This window comes from Desmodus rotundus, chromosome 4, assembly GCF_022682495.2.
Source record: "Desmodus rotundus isolate HL8 chromosome 4, HLdesRot8A.1, whole genome shotgun sequence".
NCBI classification, from domain to species: domain Eukaryota; kingdom Metazoa; phylum Chordata; class Mammalia; order Chiroptera; family Phyllostomidae; genus Desmodus; species Desmodus rotundus.
The window spans coordinates 92,988,474-93,002,060 of NC_071390.1; positions in this window are offsets into that span (position 1 = coordinate 92,988,474).

Consider the following 13,587-nt stretch of genomic DNA (forward strand, 5'->3'; position numbering starts at 1 on the left):
GGTTTGTGAAGAATCCTGGATCTAGAGAGGGATGCAATATGCTCAAGTAAACACCTTCCCAGCACCTGGGCTCATACAGAGTGGGCGAATACCCTCATGGGAGCTCTGTGTAAAGAGTTCATCTGCCCAACATTTATGTTTAAGAATGTTTTCCCCCTGATCTAGGGGGCACTTTCCCTCACCTCACAAACTGGGATTGGTCATAAAAAGAGGTGCACGCCAATGTGAACACAAATGGACTTGTGCTGATTCTCAATTGTTCTCTTCAGATTAACCAACCCTTCTTTGCCTTTTGGACACTGAACAAATGGAGAAACAGAGAAACAGCTCAGTCACTGTCACTTTGACTGCTACTTATGACCAGAAAAGGCTAGATTTTAAGACTACTCCTATATGAGATATATATATAGAGAGAGATAGATATATAGATATAGATATAGATATAGGTATACACACATATAGAGATAGATATATGGCTTGTTTAATATTTTTGTTATTTTTATACCCTTTTCTACTCATGTTCCCATATTTCTCATAGACTCTGAAGTGTCAAAGCAGGCATATTTTTAAAATGGGTACTATAAATAGGTCACAAGAGGCAGTCAAGGAAAATGTCACCAACTCACAGAGGCACTGAAAGTAAAGTTTCAAGGAATAATTGACTCAGAGTACTCTTTTGATGGGCATGCAAAGGCTGAGGTGATTATGAAAAATTCAAAAAGGATGTTTAGGACAACCATCTCACCCTGCCCTCCCTCTCCTCTTCTGACTTCCTCCCGTGGAATGGCTTCTCCCTGAATGGCTTTGCTGTATTTGAAGGAGTGATGTGCATATTTGGTTCTGAGTTTTCCAGTTAGGATAGAGGAAGCGGGACAATTGTGTGTCAATGAACAGGTTAAAAAAGAGAAGGAAAGGGGGAGTAAGAGTACTAGAAAGTATAAAAGAAATAACAAGGGGTATTAAAAAAAAACAGCCCACCTCTTCTCTCAAACACTGTAGCATAGAAGTAGCTCCTGGTGGCAGAGCACTGCCTTGAGTGGTTCATTTACCTACTTGGCATCAGACCCCCAGGCAAGGAAACCCCTCATACTCTATTGTGAACAGTGGCAGGTCCCTGGACCAAAGGAGTTTTGAAATAAAGTTTTCCCTTGTCTGTGTGAAACTGAGGAAAAATGATTTTTTTTCCTGAAGATAAAATTGAAGTAACTCTTTTATTCTGATATGTTGATGCTGAGAAGGAATATATCTGTCAGAAAGGACTCCTTGTGGTTAACTGGACCCACATTCATAATCAGAGTCTAGCAGTGGTTGTTTACAGTGGGTCTCTCACCCAGGTTGCATTTCAGGGAAAAGCTACAGACTGGACTGCCATACCTCCTGCACTGTGTTCTTGCTGTCTCAGCTGACCTTTATAAAGGAGGTCCTGGAATTGTATTTTGACCAGTGGGTTCAGACCAGTCCCATCCAATAGGAGATGCATAGCTATGTTGACATTAGCATTTTTAATAAGCAGAGTGGCTCCAAAAACAACCAATCAGGATGCACGATTCTGACCTATCATGACAGTGCAGTTTGGACCAATAAAACTGTACTAATTTGGATTCTTCATTCATATAAAAATGGACAAATCAGGGGTCAAGGTGAGGACTTTCTCCATATAACCCAGCATCCCTTTTATCTCAGGGAGTGCACTTTAAATTTACTCCAGAGGCTGTGTTTCCTCAGTTTACAAACTGTTCACCTTAATAGTCTTATCTTTTTCTGCACCTCCGATTGGGAACTCCCACTGGCATTGGATTGATGGCATTGACTTTTTGTTAACAACGTGAAAACCTTTCTAAATGTGTGATCTTAAAACGTTCTTTTTTTAACTTTATGGAGATAATAGATGCTAGTTACATTTTTTGTTTTTTGTAAGGTGTCTTAAAATTTCCAAGTGGGAAATACAGTATTCAGGATCTTTGAAACTTGCCTGATTATACAACTCTTTTATTGAAAAGCACTTAATAAAAACTATTTTTCTGTAAATATTTTTTCTATTTTTCTATCAACTGTCTTTTCCAATTGCTTTTATTTTGTCCCACTTGGCAAAATAGAAAGATTGGGAAGCTCTCATCCTCAATTTTAGAAATATATATCTTACTGACCCATGAAAAACAATAACCTGGGAGACATTGGTCTAACGCGTCTGTCAAAGGGGTGCCACAGGAGGTTAAATCCAATGGCAATACAATGTGTTCAAAATATATCATTATGGTGAGAAGCTACTTCAAACGAGTATCAAAAATAACTTCACAGCGGAGTAGCTTAACAGGTGTAAAAATAATCCTTCTGAATTCCAAATGATGTGCAAGCATGCCACTCCTCAAAAGTACGGCAGGAAGAGTTCAGTAAGGTCTATCTGCAATTCAAAATCTATTTGTTACTAAAGACCACTGGCTTCATGAGTCTTTTTCTTGCTTTACTAATTGAACAGGCATCCTTTAAAAACCCAAAATAGCGATTTACTTTTATTTTAACAACTTCAGTAAAGTCAGAGCAAAATATTAATGCAAAGTTTATAACTTTTCATTCCTGTGGTCAGAAAAATTGTGTTTTACCCACAAATGACAATTATGTCAGTAATGGCATAGTCTATAATTCCCTTCTGATATATTTTAGATTTCAAGTCTACATTACTAAAAATTTGTGAACTTATTTACCTGCATCTCTTGTTCCCTGGATAAAATTCAAAGACAGTAGACCTAAAATCTAATACCAATATATGAGTATGATCCTTAAAGAATTCAAAAAATGATCTTGATATCAACATAGAATCATGGTATTTAAACATAATTCTGAAATTTCTTGGTCCAGAATTTCTCAACAGAGTTTCTGTTAAGTGCTTTTTAATGAAAGAGCTGTAAAGTCTGGCAAGCTTAGAAGATCCTGAATAATGTTTCCCCCTCGGAAATTCATAACACACATGGGCACAGTAAAAGTTCTGAGAAGTCCTGCATTAAGGAAACCTCTTTAACTTGCTTCAAAGTTTCCCAAACTTCTGTGTGGCGTTGGTGGTATAGTGGTGAGCATAGCTGCCCTCCAGAGTTTCCCAAACTTCTTTTAGCATTTAACATTCATGAATGAAAAACATTCTGGGAAACAATGATCTAATTTAACCTATTTTAATGCTTGAAAAATTAGCACCAGAGAAAGGTTAGGAGACTTGTTCAAGATTACCCAAGTAGGTAGTAATACTGAGGACCAGAACCCAGACCTCCCGGATCCCATTACGGGGCACTTTCTTGTATGACATGCTGCCTTTCTTTTACCTCCTAAAACATTGTAAAATATTATGGAAACCTGTTATGAAAATTAAACACTGAAAACCTGAGTAGATATAAAGTATGTTGTTACCAATTTTCATGACTTTACATTGATGTTATCAGAAGATTTAAAAAAACTGGTAGGGACTTCTGGCCAAGATGGAGGTGTAGGTAGACACACTGTACCTCCTTGCACAACCAAAACAAGGCCAACAAATTTAAAAACAAAGAACAACCAAAACCAGCAGAAAATCGAACTGTATGGAAGTCTGACAACCAAGAAGTTAAAGAAGAAACATTCAACCAGACCTGTAGGAAGCGCAGAGACAGTCAGCCAAGTGGAGAGGATGCACAGCAAAGTGGTGGCTGGGGGACTGGGACAGGCAAGGTGGCGGCAGGCAGACCAGGTGAGACGGCAGCTGGTGGATGGGAGGTCTCACATTTGTGTGCAGATAAACTAGGAGGAACAACAGATGGGGAGACAGACCATGCAACCCAGAGTTCCAGTGTGGGGGAAATAAAGTCTCAAAACCTTGGACTGAAAAAGCCTGTGGGGGTTGAGGCAGCAGGAGAAACTCCCAGCCTCACGTTGGAGAGACCAACAGGGTCCTAGAATGTACACAAAACTACTCACCTGGGAATCAGCACCAGAAGGGCCCAATTCGCTTGTGGGTAGTGGGGGAAGTGACTGAAAGCTGGCAGAAAGCTGAACATTGTTCCCTCTTGGACCCCTCCCCCACATACAGTGCCACAGTGCAGTGACCTGGATTGCCATGTCCAGACAAACACCTAAGGTTCTACCCCTTACTACGTAACAGGCGTGTCAAGACAAAAACAAAACAAAACAAAACAAAACAAAAACTAAGTGACAAAGAGATAGCCAACCTATCAGATGCACAGTTCAAAACACTGGTAATCAGGATGCTCACAGAATTGGTTTATGGTCGCAAAAGAGAGGAAAAAGGCTATGAAAGTGAAATAAAGGAAAATGTAGAGGGAACCAACAGTGACAGGAAGGAAACCGGGAGTCAAATCAATGATTTGGACTACAAGGAAGAAATAAACATTCAACCAGAATAGAATGAAGAAACAAGAATTCAGAAAAATGAGGAGAGGCTTAGGAACCTCTGAGACAACTTTAAACATTCCAACATCTGAATCATAGGGGTGCCAGAGGAGAAGAGGAAAGAGCAAGAAGTTGAAAACTTATTTGAAAAAATAAAAAGGAGAACTTCCCCAATCTGGCAAAAGAAATATACTTCCAGGAAGTTGCGGAAGTTCAGAGAGTCCCAAAGAAGTTGGACGCAAGGAAGCACACACCAAGGCACATCATAATTACATTACTCAAGAGAAAAGATGAGAGAATCTTAAAAGCAGCAAAAGGAAGGAGTTACCTACAAAGGAGTGCCCATAAAACTATCAGCTGATTTCTCAAAGGAAACCTTGCAGGCAAGGAGCTAGAAAGAAGTATTCCAAGTCAATGAAAGGCAAGGACCTACATCCAAGATTACTCTATCCAACAAAGCTATCATTTAGAATGGAAGGGCAGATAAAGTGCTTCCCATATAAGGTCAAGTTAAAGGAGTTCATCATCACCAAGCCGAAATGTTACATGAAATGTTGAAGGGACTTATCTAAGAAAAAGAAGATGATCAAAAATATGAACAGTAGAATGACAAAACTCACCACTATCAACAACTGAACCTAAAACAAAAACAAACTAAGCAAACAACTAAAATAGGAACAGAATCACAGAAATGGAGATCACGTGGAGGTTATCAGCACGGAGGGGGGAATGGGGGAAAAGTTACAGGGGATAGGTAGCATAAATGGTAGGTACAAAATAGACAGGGGGAGGTTAAGAATAGCATAGGAAATGTAGAAGCCAAAGAACTTATATGTATGACCCATGGACCTGAGTTGGGGTGGGGTGGAGTGAGGGTGGAAGGGAGGTGAAGAGCTGAGGGGAATAAAGGGGAGGGGGGAAATGGGACAACTGTGATGGCATAATCAATAAACTATATTTTAAAAGTAACTTCGAATGCAAGGAGAGGTGAAATAATCAAGAAAGTAGCACTGCGAATGAACCAGGGATCTACACAACCATGAGTGTAGGAAACGCTTGTGGCTCACTTAAGGCTGTGGCAATGAATTAAGTTAGTATGGTTGCATCTTTCTCCGGTTACGTCCAGCTGCACAGGTACAAGCACCTGAAAGAAAGGCAGAGCATTGGATCTAACCAGCTTTGCAATCTTGCCACAGAGCAAATGTAAGTTTTGTGAGTGCGATCATGTATTTATTTTTAACCAGTTGGGGTATAACTAGCACTAGGCTCTTTCCATGGTCAAAGCTAGGCAATAGTCTTAAATATTTTTAAATGAGTTCATATTAACATTTTATAATTTACTGTATATTGCCATGTATAATGTGCACCCATGTTTTTGGCCCAAACTTTCAGGAAAAAAATCTTTCAGTTTAATATTTTGACTCAATTATTTATTTATATTTTGAAACAAAACTGATTATTGTATTCCAGGGTATTATGTTGTATACAGATATTGTTAGTGCTTTCTAGAGTTATGCTTTTAACACATAAGCATAAACAAAGGAATTAAAAACATTTATATAAATATGGAAGTAGTTCTACCCTAGTATAATGAGCATCCTTATTTTTCCCTCAAAAATTCAAGCAAAAAGTGAGTTCACTGACGGGAAGGCAACATGAAATACCCAGCATTCACCATGAAGCATACTTGCCAAAAACGTTTAACATGGTTCTAGCCTAACCTCTCAGCTACAGTTTTAGTTAATGGAAATATTGGAGATAAAAGAACAAGTCAAAGAATGAGACAGATCCAGAGTGTAGGCCATCCAACAAGACAGCTGATCGGGCTTCTTCTAACAGGCAGCATCAAGGGGGAAAGCGGCAACACTGGTCTAGGTTAAAAGAAACTAAATGAGACTAGATTTTTAAAGACATGATTCACAAATAGTCAAGTACTCATGCCAAGTACAAGTACAAAGAGTGTAAGATTTTGTGCTATGAGGCAACTCATCATTACCCATACACTTGTGTACGAACATTAGAAGGTATGTGAAGTATGTTACTATTTCTTTACATTGGCAACAAGATGAACATTGGACATTAGAAGAGCAAAGAGTTTTATTTATATAAACCTTTTAATAACATTTCATTAGTTTCAAAAACTTTAAAATTTTAATTTAGATTAAAATTTAGATTTTAATCAAAATCTAATTTAGATTTTGATTAAAAACTAAGACATTAATTATACTTGTATTTTGCCTTAGTTTTAACAAGTAATTTTGAATATTTAAGAAAGCTATTTTGAAAACATAATTAATATTTTTATATTTAAATATACATTTGCAATACATTTTGTATAATTCATATTACTGGCAATAGAAATTATGAGAAAATGTTTATTATAAGAATGTTGTAATGATTTTGCTAGAATGAAGGCAAGACAAATGAAGATGTTTCCTCAAATAAAAATTTTAAAAGAAAAAAATAAACGCAAATGAAGAGTAGCCAAATATACAGAGAATAGAATCAAAATAAACAGTGTTTCTGATGGAGAGACCTGAACAAAAGAAACAATCAAGGACAGATGTCTTTTTTTATTTTTTTATTTTTATTGATTGATTTTTAGAGAGAGAAAGGAAGGATGAGAGAGAAACATCGATTTGTTGTTCCACTTATTCATGCAGTCTTTGGTTGATCCTTGTATGTGTTCTGACCAGAGGTCAAACCCACAACCTTGCTGTTTCCAGGCGATGCTTTAACCAACAGAGCCACCCAGCCAGGGCAAAGACAGTGGCTTTATCACTCACCCAAACATTGCTGTTCAGCATCCAGATACGTTCAACAATTAAAGTCACTCATCCTTGATCTTTTGCACTTTTCCATATAAAAATCATAATGCTACACATCTTTTTATATTTTATTATAATGAAAAATTGCCAAGGTAAGAGCATAGAATATATTTTGTTAGCTTGATTCAAATATTTAAAATATTTAGACATATTGTATGTGAATTTCCACCTGAACTCTTGCCTTGGGTCCTGTACATTAGGGGTGGGGCCTGACTGCTAATTTAAATAGCAAGGATAATTAACCAGTATCTATAAAGTTTCCAAAAAGAAAATCCTGTAACACTAGAATGTTAGACAATTTATACCTTTTCAAGTGTCCTTTACATGTAAAAAGAAACAACAAAAAAAGTATTTCAGCTATGCAAATGCTGAGAAAATATACCATCCAATAATCCTTCTTGGAAAAGTTATGTAAAGATGTCTACTAACTGCCCTGGCTGGTGTAGCTCAGTGGATTGAGCCTGGGCCTGCAAACCAAAGAGTCACCAGTTCAATTCCCAGTCAGGGCACATGCCTGGGTTGGGGATCGGGGCATGCAAGAAGCAACCACACATTGATATATCTCTCCCTCTCTTCCTCCCCCTCCCTCTAAAATGTAAAATCTTAAAAAAAAAAAAAAAGTCTACCAACTGACCTAAAATTAAGAGCCCAATATGAATGCATTCCTACTGTTCACTCTCTAAACTCCAGCCCAAATACCAACCCAAGCAGGCAAGTAGAGTGTATGAACTAAACCTCATGTCTGCTTAGATATCTTCAGAGAGAGTAAACTCAGGATGTTCCCTTCTAGGCCCCATGAAACCTTAGGGTCTTGTAGAAAAGAGCAAGAGGTCCGGGATGAGGATTGAAAAGTCATTGAGATATGATCATACCAGATCTTAGGACTATTCCTTTTCACATCGCTGGCCCTGGGGATGGGAACTGACAGCTTGACTCAATCCTTCCTGCCCCAGTATCGGAGAAGTCAAGGGAGCAGAGTTCTCCCCTGAGTACCGGCAGACTTGAGGACTGGCAGGCTAAAGACAGAAAATGCCAGTGCCTCTCAGAACTAGTGGAGTTACACTGGAGATGCAGCAGCAGAACTGAAGTCCTGAGCAAGGGTGGAGCCTTGTGGAGGCAAAGGAAAATAACTGGGCCCTTCACCCAGCAGCCAGAGTGGGGAATAAGCAGAACACCCAGAATAGAGATTACCTCCTGAAACGGAGCTACTCAAGGGCCAAAAAGCCACCTTAAACATATGAAGTGAAAGTGCTTAAGGAAATATGATTACAGACCCAAACGATGAATTACTTTAAGTAGATCAATCCAAGCATAGGACAGTCACCATGTTGACCGCCATTACTTAAAAGTCAGGTCAGAGGCCTATCTCAAAACACTCAGCAAGCATGCACAAGAATGGAACTCGAGAGAAAGGATGACAACTCACCTGGACAGGCCCAATGGCATCTCATAAAAAAAAGGAAAATCACAGGAGTGCCAGGAGAAGTTAATGAAATACAGATGAAGGAAAGGTGATAAATTAAACAAATAAAACTTAATTCTGTAGATTGAAGAGGTTAGGAGCCCCATCAGATTGAGAAAAATACACCCCCAAATTGGCTTCACAAAACTCTCCACATCAATAATAAAACCATACAAGCTCCCAGACTGACAGAAAAGAAGGAGAGAATAGGAATCATCTCCCCACCCTACTCCCCCAAAAGATCAGTATTGAATTTTTATAAAATCTCTAACAATAATCCATTTTTCTTCTTTCTTGAATATGTTGCTAAGATGGTATAGGGAGCTGGTATAGTCTAAATATTTCCCTATCTGGGAATATTTTTTTTCACTTAGCAAGTGAATATCTTGGCTAGGAAACCGACACTTGTATAGTATGTAGTGTGCCCGGCACTGTTCTAAGCACTTTGCAAGTATTAACACTTTTAATCATCATAACCCTATGAGGTAGATGCTGTTCATAATCTCTATTCTACAGATGAGAAATGGACATTCAAAGAGGTTAGGAAATTTGCCCGAAGTCACAGGCTGGTAAGTGGCAAAACCTTTTCTCTCTGCTAATATCAGTCAATGTGCAATACAGTATTAAAAGCCATAAACAGAAGAGAGACATTATATGAAAAGCAATTTAGGCCCATATAACAGTCATAGATCTGTAAGCACTAACAATAAATATAGATAGATTTGACTTCAAAAACTTCAATTTGTGGATGAGAAAAGTATCATAACAAATCATTAAATGATATACCTGTAAAAGTATAACATAAAACAGAGTTAAATAGCTCTTAGAAAACAATAGTAAAAACAACTTGACAGAAAAAAGGAATAAATATTAATAAGCAGCAGGGAACATTACAATATAGAGAAATACTAAGTAATGACATGTCACTTTACAGCCATCAGATTGCCAAGAATTAAGAGCCTCAGCTAACACCCTACCAAAGTCCTTACTACGGCTGACAAGGCCTACTGAAAGCGATCCCTGGATGACGCCTCCTGACCTCAGTTCTTTCCACTCATCCCTATCACTCACGTCATACTGTCCAGCTATTGATTTTCAAACACAGAAAACACTGTTCCCTCTGCCGGAAACATCCTCTTAGATATCACCGTGGCTGCTCTTTCCCTCAAATAGGGTCTTTGCCCAAGTCAACTGCTCAGAAATTTGCCCTGATCACCCAATCTAAACTAGAATCCCCCTCCCATAATGCTCTACCTGCTTATTCTATTTTCCTTTACAACACCATCAGCTACCTAGTGTAACTGTTTTATGTGTTACACAATGTTCATTTTGTTAAATTGTATTAGTTTTATTGCACTGCGTTTGTTCAGTGCCTATGTCCCTCAGGAGACTCTAAACTCCATGAGGGCAGTTTTTTCACTGCGGTGCCTGAAATAATACAAGACACGTGGCAGAGACACTCAGTGAATATTGCTGACTGAACACACACACAATGAGCAAACACCCACTGCTCAGTGAGGGTACCGATAAACTAGAGCTCTTCTACACATGTGGGGGATATGTGCATTTATAATAGCATGTCTGAATTCTGAAAAATTTTGCACGTGTAGGACAATATTCTCTTTAACCCAGCAATGAGTCACCAGCCCCATAACCTAAATACAGCTCCAAATATAAGGTCACATACATAAGAAGGATGCCTATAATGGCAATACTAGAAGAGGAAAAATCCTAGAAACATGAATGAATGCTCATCAACAAGGCTAAGGTTGAATAAAACCTGATACATACACAGCACAGGTTGCACAGGCTTTAAAATAACTGAAATTAGATCCGTGCCTGTTGACTTAGGAGGATTTGTACTATGTGGAAAGCAAGAAAGGCAAAATTCAGATAAATGTATACAATGTGAGCCCATTTTCCAGAAGTGACTACACCTCCACTCTGTACATGTGTGCACATATAAGCAGAGTGCAAAGGGAGGCAACAGATTCTTAATGTTACATGATGTTGGGGTATGGCTAAGGAAAAAATTCTTGTGAAAAACATCCATACCAAAAAACACACGAGACACGTCTCCCTCATGTACAACTGCACACGTGACAGATACGCAGGTTGTCAACAGTCATTCCCTATCATTCTTTCTTGATATCAAAGTCTGCCTCTCAACGCAGAAGCCAAAAATGCCAGCAGCACTCTTTCCCAGCTGCCGTCGCAGGTGAGACACGACCATGAACCTGACCAAAGCAAAAATTTGCTGAGGTCTCCTAGGAAGTATTTTTCTCCTTGAAAAGAGAGACACAAGTAGTACCAGCTGTTCTCTGCACCTGCCTCTGAACGTAATTCTGAGAGGAAGTTGTGGCAGGAACTGTGAGAGCCATCTTGTAAAGTCTAACAGGAAAGCCAAGGAAATCAAGAGAAGCCAGTCCCAAGCCCTGACTTTGCTAAGCTGCTGCTAAGTCCTGCAACTGTCAACATGTAGCCTTCTTATTATGTTATATGCTTAATTAATAAACCTCTATTGTTGACATTACTTTAGTCAAATATCTGGGTCAACTGCAGCCCAACATACTGACCAGCTCTATGTGGATATTACGAACGCATGCAAATTCGACCATCACAATATTAACAGTAGTCCTCATGCTTTTATAAATTGCTTTAATTTTTAATAACCAAACATCATTTATATAGCCACATCAAAATAATGAAGCCGATTTCATTATTTTTAGAAAAATGATGACTTCAGGCTCAGGCAGTAAGACAAAATAGAGATAAATTGAAATAGTGTAAATGTGATTACAAAACAGTGCAAACTGTCAAAGTTTCTACTCGATGAGAAAATAGTCATTGTAAAAAAGTATTAAAAATAACCTAGCCTTTTAAAAAAAGACAGAATTGTAAGAGTTGAAGCATTTTCTTACACAAGAGGGGCTAAAATTATTATATATGGAATGGTCAACACTGACAAAGAACAAAAAACACAAATTTAAGGATATGCACTACAAGAATCAAAAATAAAATATACATTCTAGAAATACAAATAATTTAAAGCAAAATACTGAGAAAACTACCAATCAAGCATTAAAAAAAAACTAATGACTATTACCAAAGACATAAACTATAACAATAAATACATCTTCTGTATTAAAGACAGATGGTCTCCGAAAGAATTAAAAATGACCAAAATCTGGTTTCCAATGGAAAATAGACTGAGGATAAATTTATCTCCCTTTCTTCTCCTAAGCATAATGAAATAACGCTGAAGAGGAATAGGGCTTCTGGCGTGAAGTAGCTGTGCAAATCGGCGTCATTCTCTTTCTCCTCCTGGAAACTGTACAACAGCAGCAAGAATACAGGAAGGAGGAAAACGTCGTGACCTTTCTCATTGAGACATAGAAAAAGCATAATTCATAGACACCAAAAAAACGTAGAAAAGGTCTCCACCTGAGATTGTATGGAAGAAATCAAGAGATCACCCCGTGGGGGCAGATCTGAGAGCACTAGCAAAAATGCATCTGCGCCCTAAAACGCAGACCCTTCTTTACAAAAACCAGTGCAAAACTAAAGCAAGGGCTGTCACAGGCAAAAGGGAGCAGACAGCTTAATGGTATCAAGACGACCCAGCACCGGAAAATGTGAGATGCCAGAAAAATACGCTTACATTTAAATTCACTAAATAACTTTTTTAAATGGGCACATCAAAGATACTGAGAAATAAAATGAAAAACAGCAAAACTAACCAACAAATGAATAATACTCCTTCACAGAATTGAAAATTATAGTAAAACAAGAATAAAATGGTTATTTTCTTCTGGCTATTCTGGTAGCCACTGAAATCCAACTAACCTAAGTCAAAGAGTTGGGGGGGATTCACTTGCTCACAGAATGCAAACATTATGAAATGAAATTTGGGAAGAATGGGAAAATATATGGTCTTCAGGAGCAACTGGAACCAGGAAACCAAAACACCAGGTTTCACACTCTCCTTGGTTCTAGGTGTGCACGGGCAAGTGTGCACACACCCCACCTTAGGGAAGGACTACAGTTGTGGCCAACGTGGAGGCATTGTATGAAGAGTCACAATTTTCAAACCTCACTGCACATCTGATGACTTGGTGACTACCTGAGGAGCTATCAAAAATACCAGAATGAAACAACTCGGTAATAAAATGGGTAAAAAAATACCATTTTAAACACACACATGTACATGTGCACACACAGAGATGACACACCTAGTCCTTAAAATATATTGGACATCACTCAAAGGAATATTAAAACTATACTAAAATAGCATTTCTCCTTTTTCCACGGGCAAATATTAAAATATATAACAACCACTCTGTTGATGAGGCCATGGGGAAACAGGCACTCATACACTGCACGTGACCATGCAGTGACGCAGACCTTAATGGATTAACAGAACTACATATGCACTTACCTTTGAATCATACAATCCCAGTTCTAGCTGTTTCATCTAAACATACATGCAAATTTAACTGCCCGAGATGACTGCAGCAGTGTTGGTAACTGCATATACTGGAATGTATAGGGTCATACACAGGAAAGTGGATGAAAAAACTTTGGGACAATGGCGTAATCTTAGCTGTAAGAATAAGGTTTCTGTCAATTGATTCGGAACAATTTTCAGAGTACACTGTCAGGTGAAATAAAGTGCCAAAGATACTTGTTACCTTCGCACAAGAGAAAATAAAATATACATGTATCTATTCCTTTATGCAAAAGGAAATAAAGGAAAGGATAACCTACAAGATGCATGAGTTTGGTTACTTAGATGAAGGGGTAGGAATGGGTTAGAAAAGACAGAAGGAATTGGGGTTGAGGACTGAGTGTCATTTTTCTCGGTACAACTTTATAAAACATACTAACTGTTGGAACCATGTTAATGTTTCGTACGTGCAAGGAAGA